Below are 13322 nucleotides of genomic sequence, written 5' to 3' on the forward strand. Positions count from 1 at the left end.
GTTGAGATGTGCTAGGGGTAGTGCTCGGAAAGGCGTGTCCTTCATCATCTGAGCTTTATGGATGTGTTGAGATGTGCTAGGGGTAGTGCTCTTTCACCATCTGAGCTTTTTGGATATGTTGGGATGTATGTGTTTGTGTGTGTGTGTGGGGGGGGGGGGTGGGGGGTGGGGGGGGGGAGTTCTGGGCTAGATAATCAGATAATAGATGGAACTCTTATGTAACAAAAATAGGATATGATTCATCAAAGTCACGGGTACTTTTAACAATATGTATATTATTAGAAGGGATCCAGATGTATTCTAAATTCGCTATGTGAAGTTTATATGACAAGGCTAAATTTAAACTTTCGCCTTTAAGTCGTATTATGCCAGAGATTAAGCGGATGCCAAAACACGAATTTTTGGTCTAAAGCGACATACACTTCTTTACAGGTCTAATAACCCAATTCCTTGGGGGCTCATTGTTGTAATGGACATTTTTGTAAATGACGCAAAATATTGTCCATTACAACAATGTTAAACTAGGCCTATAAGTGGGTTCGGATGTCAGACCTGCATCTATGTACACGCCGGTCAAAAGAAATAAAAGGTTTTGACATTTTGGGTCATTAGAATCATGAAATTATGTTCGTCCATGCGATTTCAGCCAAGATATAATATTTTAAAAATGCAATTTTCAGCATCAAAATTAACCCGATATAAAAACCTTTTAAGGTGTTGGGTCAAAAATAATGTATTATTGTGACAGCAAGAGATATTATATTAAAGCAGAAGAGTTCTTCGTGAAAAGTTCGGAAATGTCGTTGTTAATGGTCTTCTGGTATGACACTTGTTTTCGGATTGAAAGTTCCTGGGTTCGAGCCTCTCTCGACAAATACGTAGCTGAGTCCCTGGGAAAAGCTCTTTAATCACATTCTCTCACCGTACTCAGGTGAAATGGGTATCTGGACGGTAAAAGCATTGAAACTGTCAGAAAAATATTGTAATAACGCCTAACAGGCGTCAAGCCTCGTCCTACAAGTTAAATGTTGCTGTTGTCCAGGGTCCCCTCTGTAAAGCGCTTTGAGCCACTTTAGTGGATATTGCGATTTAAAAATGTTCAGTTTAAAATAATCTATTTTAAAATTATTGTTTTAAGAAATTCGTTAACATATTTATTTCTGCCCAGCCGTCTCAAAACTATATTGCGTTGTGATGAACACGATGGTGAGAATTTGTCAGTAAAACAATCAACGCTTTTACTGAAAAGAGTAAGTAGTGTTTCAGTTTCATTAATAGCAAAACGATTACATTTTCTATCTAACCCCGTTGATTTAGATTTTGTGATTGATTTTCCTGGGTACAGCTGGGGCGACCATCCCCAACCCAGCGCGTCCACAGGTGGCGGATCGTGGAACGGCCTACAGATCCTGATCTATAGGTTAGCTGTAAAGCCGCGGACCAACTGGCGATAGTCGTGGAGAGTGAGGTTGGGTAGTCTGGCAGCACAGCTACACATACAAAATGCCTCATATACTCTATGAAGGGACTATCAAGGTGAATGGGAGGCGCCTTAAAACCTGCCAAATGCTCCCACTGCCTTGTGGGTTATGACCGGGAGGTCAAAAGGCTATGGAGTAAACCAGATAAAAATCCGTCAGAAGGCAACGGGAAACCACTGACGTATCATCCCAAGATCGTCATGATGTCCGTCCAAGCGAATCTAGTCAACGGCGTCAATGGATGTTTTTCGAGCAACTCGATTACAGCCTCGTCCGGTAGAGATAGTCATGCAGGTGAACAGGTGACTCTCGACCGTCATCCAGCTACTGTGCACCACCAAACATTACGAACAGCAACATGGAATGTAAGAAGTCTGTACCAGAAAGGAAAATTAGCAAATGTAGTTATGGAAATGAAGAGATTGAATATCAATGTTTTAGGATTATCAGAAGTTAGATGGAAAGGAGCAGGAGAACTTAATTATGATGACTGTAAAATTATATACTCAGGAGGAGGAGAACACCAAAGGGGAGTTGGAATTATACTAGATAATAAAACGGCGCGAGCAGTCAAAGGATTCTGGCCCATATCAGACAGAGTAATGGCAATCAAACTACAAGCAAAACCTTTTGATTTTGATATTTTACAAATATACGCCCCAACCACCAGTCACGATGATGAAGAAGTGGAAAATTTCTATCAACAAATAGATAAAGCAATGCATCAGTTTAAGTCTTCAGACATAAAACTCATCATGGGCGATTTTAATGCCAAGGTGGGCCGAGAAAGAATAGAAGATATTGTGGGCCCACATGGTCTGGGATACAAAAATGACAGAGGTGATCGTCTTATTCAATGGTGCCATCAACATGATCTGACAATCACAAATACTTGGTCAACAAACCACAATAGAAGGAAGTGGACATGGAAAAGTCCTGGAGATGGAGTGAGAAACCAAATAGATTACATACTCATCAGCAAACGTTTCCGAAACTCGGTTTTGTATGCCAAATCTATGCCGGGGGCTGACTGTAACAGCGATCATATACCTGTGCTATGCCCCATACGAGTTAAATTGAAAATCTGCAAAAGAGCAAAGGCTAAACCTAAATACCAACTAGACATTCTCCGGGAGGAACAGAAGATACAAGAAAAATTTGAACTATCAGTAAGAAACAAGTTTGAAGTGCTTGGAGAACTAACAGATATAGAAGAGAAATATGAGCAGTTTAAAGACAGTGTTGCTGCATCATTAGAAGAAAATGTTCCAACCACACTTAAGTTGCAGAAGAAGAAATGGATTACTCCAGAGATATTAGAACTAATGAATGAGAGAAGAAAGGCCAAAAATCAGGAAGAAAAATACAAGACTCTGAACAGGCAGATAAAAAGAAAATGCAACGAAGCTAAAGAAGACTGGATAAATGAACAATGTCACTATATAATGTCCTGCAAAGAAAAAAATGGCAAATTCTTCCATCAGAAAATCAAAGAAGTGACAAACAAAACTAAATCAGGTGCTAAAAGTGGATGCATCAAAGACAAGCGTGGAAACACCATCATGGACAAAGACTGCATTCTAATCAGATGGTCAGAATATATTGAAGAACTTTTCTTTGATAATCGAGGAGAAATGCCTATGATAAAAGAACTGGAAGGGCCTTCTATAATGAAAGATGAAGTTAGGAACGTCATGAAAAGCATGAAAAATGGAAAAGCTGCAGGACCTGATGCCATAACAATTGAAGCCTTGACTGGCCTGGGTGAATGGGGGATTGAATTCATCACAAACCTTCTAAATCAAGTGTATGACACAGGAAAAATGCCAACTGATATGAAACGATCCATTTTTATAGCACTACCAAAAAAGCCAGGGGCAGTTGATTGTGAACAACACAGAACTATTAGCCTAATGAGCCACCTCACAAAAATTCTTTTGAAGATAATTTTACTAAGAATAAGAAATAAAATACGACCTGAAATTGGGGAGATGCAATTTGGTTTTGTTGAGGACAAGGGTACCAGAAATGGAATATTCACATTATCAATGCTGATGGAAAGATGTATTGAAGTAAATAAAGATCTGTATATGTGTTTCATCGACTATTCAAAAGCCTTTGATAAAGTACAACACGAAAAACTATTCAAAATTCTATCATCCTTGGACATTGATGGTAAAGATTTAAGAATATTACGGAATTTGTACTGGGAACAAGAAGCAGCAATGCGTGTTGACAACGAACTAAGCAGTTTTACACCTATTAGAAGAGGAGTTAGGCAGGGGTGTGTTTTGTCTCCAGATTTATTCAACCTCTATAGTGAAATGATATTAAGAGATATCGAACATAAGAAGGGGGTGTGTATTGGAGGAAAGAATGTAACAAATCTGAGGTATGCAGATGATACGGTTCTACTGGCAGAATCTGAACATGAACTACAAGAATTACTGGATGTTGTAGTCAGGAGTAGTGAAAATATGGGACTGGAACTGAATATATCTAAAACAGAATGTATGACGGTATCTAAAAATAATAACCCACCAGCCTGTGTAATAACAAGCAGAGGACAAACAATAAAACAAGTTGAATGTTTCAAATATTTAGGATTCAATGTAACATCCAATGGAAAATCAGATTGTGAAATAAAGAAAAGAATAGGTATGGCGAAGAATGCATTCAACCAGCTGCATACAATTATGAAAAACAGGAATATTAGCATGAAAACAAAAATCAAAGTCCTGGATTGCTATGTACTGTCTGTGCTGCTATATGGTTGTGAGAGCTGGACCATAAACAAGACCATGGTTAAAAGACTGGAGGCAGTAGAAATGTGGTTTTACAGAAGAATGATGAGGGTGTCATGGATGGAAAGGAAAAGAAATGAAGAAATTTTAGAAATGGCAAACAGAAAAAGATCACTGATAACAAAAATCATCAAACGCCAAATGGAATTTTTAGGACACATTATCCGCCACCCTGGTTTGGAAATACTCGCCTTGACTGGAAAGATGAATGGAAAAAGAATAAGAGGAAGACAAAGAATAACGTATTTGAAAGGGATAAGAACTTGGACAGATGAAGCTGAGAAAGGTGGCGCTGCTTTAATAGAATTGGCAAGAGATAGATCAGCTTGGCGGAAGATGACCTCCGACGTCTGCTTCAGATATGGAACTACATGAGATGAGATGAGATTGATTTTCTTTTTTTTTTTTTTGGCCCAATAGCTCAGTTGGTAGAGCACTCGCTCCACATGAAAAGGGGCCGAAATCGATCCAGGGCGAAGTCGATTTTTTTTGGCAAACCCTCCTGTATATCTGGCAGTGATTGAGTAGCTGGTACTATTTGATCTGGCGGAAAGTACACTGCAATAACTAGCATCCGATCAAAATGGTAGCAAGCAATTGTTATTGTGTGTTTTACGCAAAAATCAAAACAAAACGAGATGAACTTCGGCTCCATAAGACCTTAAGGCTCTTATGAAATACTTAAGTCAATTTTCTTTATCTTGATCATCCGAACTTAATACTATTTTAAGACTTCAGGTGTTGTTTTTGATCTGAGATCAAGGCTACAGAAAAAAAAATCTGGAGCATCTATATAGCGCAATATCTACTAAACATGCTCAAATCGCTTTTCAAGAGGCCTATAGCCACTGGCAACACTTAAAATAAAGGACGAGACGTGACACCTTTAAGGCGATATTACAACCTTTTTCGTCGACTGTGACAACGCTGTTAACGTCCGGGTATTCATTTTACACCTGTGTACGGTGAGAAAATGTAAATAGAGAGCGCCGCTCAGAGTGGTACTCGAACCCAGGACCTTCCGGCCCGAAGGCGATTGTCAGCTAGCATATTATCTGTGCCATTATCTCAAATGACAGGTAACACATGTGAAATATTGATAGCTGTTTATCAACATGTGTATGTATATGTATGAGTGACTTTTGTCATGGCGGGAGACCTCATAAACTAACATAAAATATTCTCTTTGACTCAAAATTGATAAATAAGCTGCATTCATCAATCTTGTCATCATGCATATATAATAGATCATTCTTTCAACCCACAAAACAGCTTTAATAATAATAGATTTAATAACAAGCCTCTTGTATTTCTCGCAGCTCCTATTAAGCTCACAATAATAGATGTTAGATGTTGAATGTGTGTTTCAACTGAATTGAAAACATCAATGGGGGAAGTGAAAGTGTGATGTCAAAATACTGGTACAAGTCTCCGTGGAAGCTTGATACCAGTCTGCCGGAGGACTGAATACATATCTTGTTCAATTGGTCTTCTGGTTTTTAGATTGATGGCGTCTTTGTTCTAGAGTAAATAAAGGCTGGCGGCCGAAAAAAGATTGTCCATCTTGTTCTTTTACACCCTTAATCAGACGATTATACATCCTGCTTCTTAAATAGTTATGCTACCTTATTATGATTCAACATTAGAGCTTTATATATAGAGCAATAGCCACTAAATGTGCTCAAAGCGCTTTACAAAGGGTCCCTGACCAACCGCAACACGTAACATGTAGAACGAGGTATGACGTCTGTTAGGTGATATTACAATTTTTTCCGACAGAGAAAACGCTGTTGACGGCCAGGTACTCATTTTACCCTTGAGTACGGTGAGAGAAAGTGAGTAAAGAGTCTTTTCCAAGGACTCAATTATGCGCCGATTGAGGCTCGAACCCAGGACCTTCCAATCCGAAAGCGAGTGTCATACAACAAGACCACATAGCCGCAACATTGCTACATATTCATTTTAGTCCTCAGCAGGACTGGTTCCACACTTCCAATGTATTTCCCATTGGATGTCTCTTTTAGAAATTAGAATAGATAGGGCTCATTAACTTCGTATATTTATAGAATGATTATACGGAACAATACCCTTTGAACATTTGGAAAATCTTTCAATTGTCTTCACCAGGGTTCAAAACCTTAGAATCTCGTCCCAAACAATGGCTTGCAACTACCATCATTATCACGACTGTTACCACATTATTATTATTATTATTATTATTATTATTATTATTATTATTATTATTATTATTATTATTATTATTATTATTATTATTATTATTATTATTAATATTATTATTATTATTATTATTATTATTATTATTATTATTATTATTATTATCATCATCATCATCATCATCATTATTATTATTATTATTATTATTATTATTATTATTACTATTATTATTATTATTATTATTATTATTATTATTATTATTATTATTATTATTATTATTATTATTATTATTATTATTATCATTTCTATTATTATGGAAAGACAATTAGGTTTAAAATTTGGCCTTCGAAAAATATTGATGAACTCAAATGCCCTTCATCTTGTCAAAAACTCTCAAATCTGGTAGCTCGCGATGCTCCAGGCTTGAGAGATTTCGCCAAGATGAGAATCTTTTTAATCGATCGATATGATATTATGAGGGACGAGTATTGTGGCCAGAATTTTAGATACGAGGGGTTATTTTCCGAATACGGCATACAATCGTGTTTCATGTTGTATTCTGTAATAAATAACAATGAATATAACAGCTTCAAAAAAGAACAAAATACCAAACACGGAACGTTTTGGGCTCAAAACCCTTCTTCAGGCAATAACAAAAAAAAACCCAAACAAAACAATAAAGACATAAAGACATATAAATATATTACTAAATTCCAGATAGACGACATAGACGACCTCTGTCATCTATCTGAAATTTAGTAATGTATTTATGTCTTTGTTTTGTTTTTTTTTGTTGTTGTTGTTGGCTGAAGAAGGGTTTTGAGCCCGAAACGATACGTGTTTGGTATTTTGTTCTTTTTTTTTTGAAGCTGTCATATTCATTTTTGTTTATTACTTTTTCCAGTCTACAGCTTCTGGCAGCCTAGTACCACTTTGACATGGTGTGTCCTGGGTATAAATCTTGTATCATTTCCACCATGTATATCAAATAACCTCTTATTGTAAATCCAATTCTTATGCCAAAGTTATATTAGATATTGTGCTGTATTATCTTTACTCACAAAAAAAAAAGATTCAAAATCATCCCAACAATTATAACAAATAAATATGAACTTTCAATTTCAGTCTTGTTCATGTTTCTTCGTTATCTCTCTCTCTCTCTCTCTCTCTCTCTCTCTCTCACTCTCTCTCTACCTATCTATCTACCAATCTCCCTTCCTATCTCTCTGTCTCTCTCTTTATCTCAGAAACAGATAGTAAGAGAGAGAGAGAGAGAGAGAGAGAGAGAGAGAGAGAGATGAGGGGGGGGGGAGGACGAAGCTAGATGAAGAAGACGATGAAGATGATGTTGATGAAGAAAGAAGAAGAACATAGTGATGATGAAGAAGAAGAAGAAGAAGAAGAAGAAGAAGAAGAAGAAGAAGAAGAAGAAGAAGAAGAAGAAGAAGAAGAAGAAGAAGAAGAAGAAGAAGAAAAGGAAGAAGAAGAAGAAGAAGAAGAAGAAGAAGAAGAAGAAGAAGAAGAAGAAGAAGAAATAAGAAAGAAAAAGGAAGAAGAAGAAGAAGAAGAAGAAGAAGAAATAAGAAAGAAAAAGGAGGTGCAAAAATAACTGGAATGATGAAAATGAAGAAGTGAGGAGTTCAAGAGGGAAACGTAGAAGGACGAGGAAGTTATTTTCATTACAAAAAAAAAAAAAGGCTGGGTCCGGCAACATTCATCTCATGGATTCAGTGATCATTTCATGTGTAAGAGTGATGAGGTTGTAAATATAACATCGTGTCAAACTGTTTGATGGAACAGCGCTTGTAAACAAGGCAGTGTGATTTATTGCTTTTCGTGGGGCGCCCACTGACAAAGAGAAAATTCCAATAATATATATGTTTAATTCTTCTTATTTTAACCTCAGAGTAAATACGGGGTTGCGGTAGGCAAAACGACAATAACAGATGAAGGAGAGTTTTAAAAAAAAATCGTAATCAATAAGGGACGTTTCGGGGTAAAACCAACGGTCAGCTAGCAACAAAAACAAGCACCAATACTCTCACAAAGCCTTGAGATGAATCATCACTACATTCAATACACATTAGTAGAGCTCAAGGAAACAATAAATGATCCCATTGATGTAAATATTGAATAAAACTACGATTTGATTGTGCGGCTATGTGGTCTAGTGGTATGACACTCGCTTTCGGATCGGAAGGCCCTGGGCTCGAGCCTCGCTCGGCGCATAGTTGCGTCCTTGGAAAAAGGATTTTTACTCATATTCTCTCACCGTACTGAGGTGTCAAATGAGTACTTGGCCGTTAACAGCGTTGCCTGTGTCCTGAAAAAGGTTGTAATATCGCCTAACAGGCGTCATGTCTCTTTCTACATGTTACGTGCTGCTGTTGGTCAGGTACCCTTTGTAAAGCGCTTTGAGCACGGAAGTGGATATTGCGCTATATAAAAGATGAATTAAATTATTTTTTTTTGGTGTTCTGGCAATGTATTGTGACGTAATTGTTTTGGTCAGTGTCAGAGTTTGCCAAGGCTAACAAACGGCATTGCAATGTGTTTAGGACCTATAATAACTGCAACTATTGTAATATCTTTAAAGTATTCAATCTTGTAAATATTCAAATGAGATGAATTATTTTTAAAAACCCAAGCCATTTGTCCTCTTGGATTTGTATACATTTCAAAGAACGTGAAATAAAAAGCGGCCATTTTTCGCATATCTATATTATTATTCTTTAAAATAAAAATGAGACGTCAAAAGCCAATCTGTTATCCATTATCACACAAGATTACTGGTGATCAGTTTTCACTAAATTATAAAGGAACGAAATTGACGTTACTTAGGTCTTTGTTATTGTTTTTCGACAGTCATTTTGGTGGAAGTTTTTACTAAATTATAGAAGGAGAAAAGTTGACGTCAGCCATCTCTTTGTAAATAGTTTTATACAGCCATTTTAATGATTAGTTCACACTAAATCAGATCAGACTATAAACGTTAATGCTTGGTCATAGTTTTCTGCTTTGGTTAGATCCGGCTGGTAGCTGTTGTGAATAAATTACCTTAACGCATAGCATCAATACTTGCGAGAATATTTTGTTTCTTTATATAATCACAAACTAATAAGGAACGTGAGAGTGATGTCAAAGCACTGGTTCCAGTCTCATTGGAAGTGTAAAACCACTCTTCTTGAGGACTGGATACATACATTGAGTAATTAATCTTCTGGTGTCAGAGTGATGGCATCTTATTTTCTAGTCTAAATTTATGCTGCTCGTCTATAGATATTATGCGCTTGGCTAAGAAGCTCATAACATTGCCATCCGGAAGTATAACGGACCAACACACAAAGCTGTGTGTATCCACGAACGTTTATAGTCGGGTTAATTCAGTTCAGTGAGCATTACTCATAAACGCGGATGGCAAAAAACAATAACAAAGACCTGGGTGATGTCATCTTCGAACTATCTATAGAGTTAATCCATCCTCGCTCTTTTACGTTTCGTTATCCTAAGAATCTGCCAGTTCATTCTGCTACAAAAAATAATTATCCCACCTTATGATTTAATATGAAACCTATTCATTATTAGTCCTCCAAAAGACTGACAGGTTACATACACACTTCCAATGAGTTTGGAACCGAGTAAGTGTAGCGTCACAACTAACTGCTGTGCCCCATACCAGAGCTGGGCTGAATGAATGAATGAATGAATGAATTGAAATAATCTGTCTATTGCCGGTGCCTAGCTTGACATGTTTTCTGGTCGCTAGTAAAAAACGGTCATCTGAATCGCCAGCGGATTGTAGTTTGATCACCTTTGGTTTGATGAAGTCCTCCCGGGGGTGTGATTAATCCAGGTCAGGAAAGGGCCCGAAATTGGAGGAATAACAACAACATATTATTATCGATTAAAACAACAAATCTGTGATCCATAGTGTATATTTGATACTTTATAAAATGACATTTGAATGGTTGTGCTGTTTGACAGAGGTCATTGCCCTCAATAAATATTTTTATGTAAACTTAAATGTTATGAGTTAAGCCTAAGATAAATTTTTAGCCATCAGGTCTACCTATAGATAACACAGGGTGGTCTGTGGGTCTACCCCGACATAATAGAGTTTTGAGGTAATAGGTCGCCCTTATTCATGTGTTTTTGAAGATTCTTACATTCTTGCTTTTCGGAGTTCAGGACGAATTCCAAATAACTGCATGAGCTTGAGAAATATGTTTGAATTCCAAAACTAAATAGTGTAAGAAATACTTTATTCTACCCTTTAATCGATTCTGATTTTAGTATCTTTTAATAGAAGACATCTTCAAAAAATGATGTTTCTTTATTTTTTTACTTTTTTTTAAAATCAAATTTTTGTGAAATTTAACGCTTGATAAACTAACTGTCACAAATTATTAATGTAATATTGATATAATTACAAGTTACCTTATTTACACTAAAACACCAATCTACAAACTCCACGCACTATCAAAGGCTGGAACGCTCTTACCGAGTCACGTGTGAACATAACAGATTTAGAGTCTTTAAAACAAAGATTATCACAATTCTCCAGCCTAAACACCAACAATGGCTGTCACATTCAACAATTTCCGCCCTCGAATACAAATACTCTAAATTGACTCGACTTCTAGTAACATTCCGATTCAGGTGGGGAGAGGTAGAATAATAGGCGATATGATTATTCCTTTTTGTCTTTGAGACTTTTATCTGTCTGAATAAAATCGGATTTGTTTAAGCTGGACATGTCGATCTCCCTTGAGCGTGACAACGTAATTTGGGACCCATCTCATCAATCTGATAACATGTCGGTGTCAAGAAAATTGTGTCAAACCAACAGGGGTTAGAATCAGGAAATTCAAATTTTTGAAGTCGACGAAGCAAAACACGATATCCTCAATTTAGATATTAATTATCACATAAATCTTAGATATTGAGCTATTAGTCCAACCAAAGGCATCAGGTTTAACCCGTAAAAACGATGGCCTAGTTCTTAAATATCATTGATATTTCTGACAACAAGAAACAGGATTATGGAAATTCCAATGTCTTCATTGATTGTAAGTTTATTTTGGGCTTATATGGCAATTAAGATCCTATTATATCATAGTATAGCATTTCATAGGATAATATCATGGTGCTTAACAGGTCAATGACCATTTATCACCCCTTTAATAACACAGTATTATTCCATATGTAATCGGATCTGTCGTATTGACAGTAACGTGTATAATAATCAATCATCAAAAGAATACTCAATATTACAAAGCTCCGTACCAACTGTGTTCTCTAATTGTTCAAATTTCTTGTATCTCGCGTTTCAAATTTTAGTTCATTCCAATTTTATTTTTATTGATGTTTGCCTGATAAAAAGGATTTATTTCCAATATATGTATTAAATAAATCGGTCATAAATATCTTTAAAAAACATGAGTAGCTGTATGTTATATGGGATAATTGGGAAACATTTTCTATAATTTATATTCTTATTATTATTAAAACCCAGTGGACCGTTTCTGTGATAATGTATTTATAATATATAGGCTGAGAGAGAAAAAAAAAAACAAAAAAAAAATAAAAAAATAAAACAACAAAAAACAACGTTTTAACGCTATTTAAATATGAAGTAGACTTTAGAAACATTCGAAAATATTTAAGCAACAAGACCAAGACTTGCCATGTTTAATTTAAAACATTCTTTCTTAGTTCAGAAACTATGTTAGTTATTCCAAAGTCATTTTAAAATCACGATACCAGTGGTTTCCGAACAGGCGTCTTGTTTTAGCAGTGAAACGTTACTAGTGTAAGAAGTTCCCTGTCTAGTTTAAAAACAAATGATGTATGGGGATGAATTATGAAATACGTATTATTTTTCCTAACAATGGTACATAAGTTTCAATACAACAGAAATCATATTCGATTTATTTACAATTCATGAACCCTGACTTCAATCCAATGGCCTACAATTATTTTCATTATGTATATTATCCAAAGAATAAAGCCAGAAATTTTGCAATAATTTTCGTCTAGCCGGTCACTAACCATGCTAAACATTTTTTAAAAATGTGTATCCAGGGCCTATTCCAGAGGAAGACTATAATAACCCAGGCGCCAGCCGCAAAGCACCGCCGCACATTGTTCTGGGGCGAGGTGACTTGCTCAAGGCGACACCGCCCAGAGGCGGCTGATCGAACTCGGTACTTTTCGGGTATGAAGCAAAGACCTTACCGCTGAGCCACGCTGCCCCCGCTGCTTTATTGGTTGAATGTATAACAAGTAAAGAGCGTATTTCTAAGCCTTTGACTCCACATCACATGAAATCATAATATGTCAAGTGACTTAGTATAGCGTCCACCCATACGTAGATACCTCGTGTTCAAATGCAATTGTCACCTTTCTTTTCCAATCTACAGAAACCGGGATAAGAAAAGGGTCTCTTAGATTTAAGGAACTGCTTAATTGAAACTATATATGCAATAAATGCTGATTTTTGCAAGTTTCTTGCCCTTTTCTGATTCTATTTCGCCTTTTAGAGAATCTTGAAATAATTTTGATAAACAATACAATTAACTTTTGTTTACCTCTTTCAGCGCTGAGGCTATATTCGCATTTCCGTCACAAAATGACTGACACCTGATTGAGGCAGCATGAGCATGACAAGCTAAGACAAAGTGACATTCGAATTTGGCGCAAAATCTCAATTAAAATAGCCCCATAGGCCCAATTAAATGTTCTGATGAAAGAAATGATACAATTGGTTCAATTTTAGTACTTTTGTAGAAAGTAGGATTGGATTACATTATTGTTTTTGCCTTTCAAGATCGGCCGCACTGTGCGGCCATCGGCCAGGAGA

This window comes from Berghia stephanieae, chromosome 2 (assembly GCF_034508935.2).
Source record: "Berghia stephanieae isolate SIO BIC M18660-M18661 chromosome 2, UCSD_Bste_1.3, whole genome shotgun sequence".
NCBI classification, from domain to species: Eukaryota; Metazoa; Mollusca; class Gastropoda; order Nudibranchia; family Aeolidiidae; genus Berghia; species Berghia stephanieae.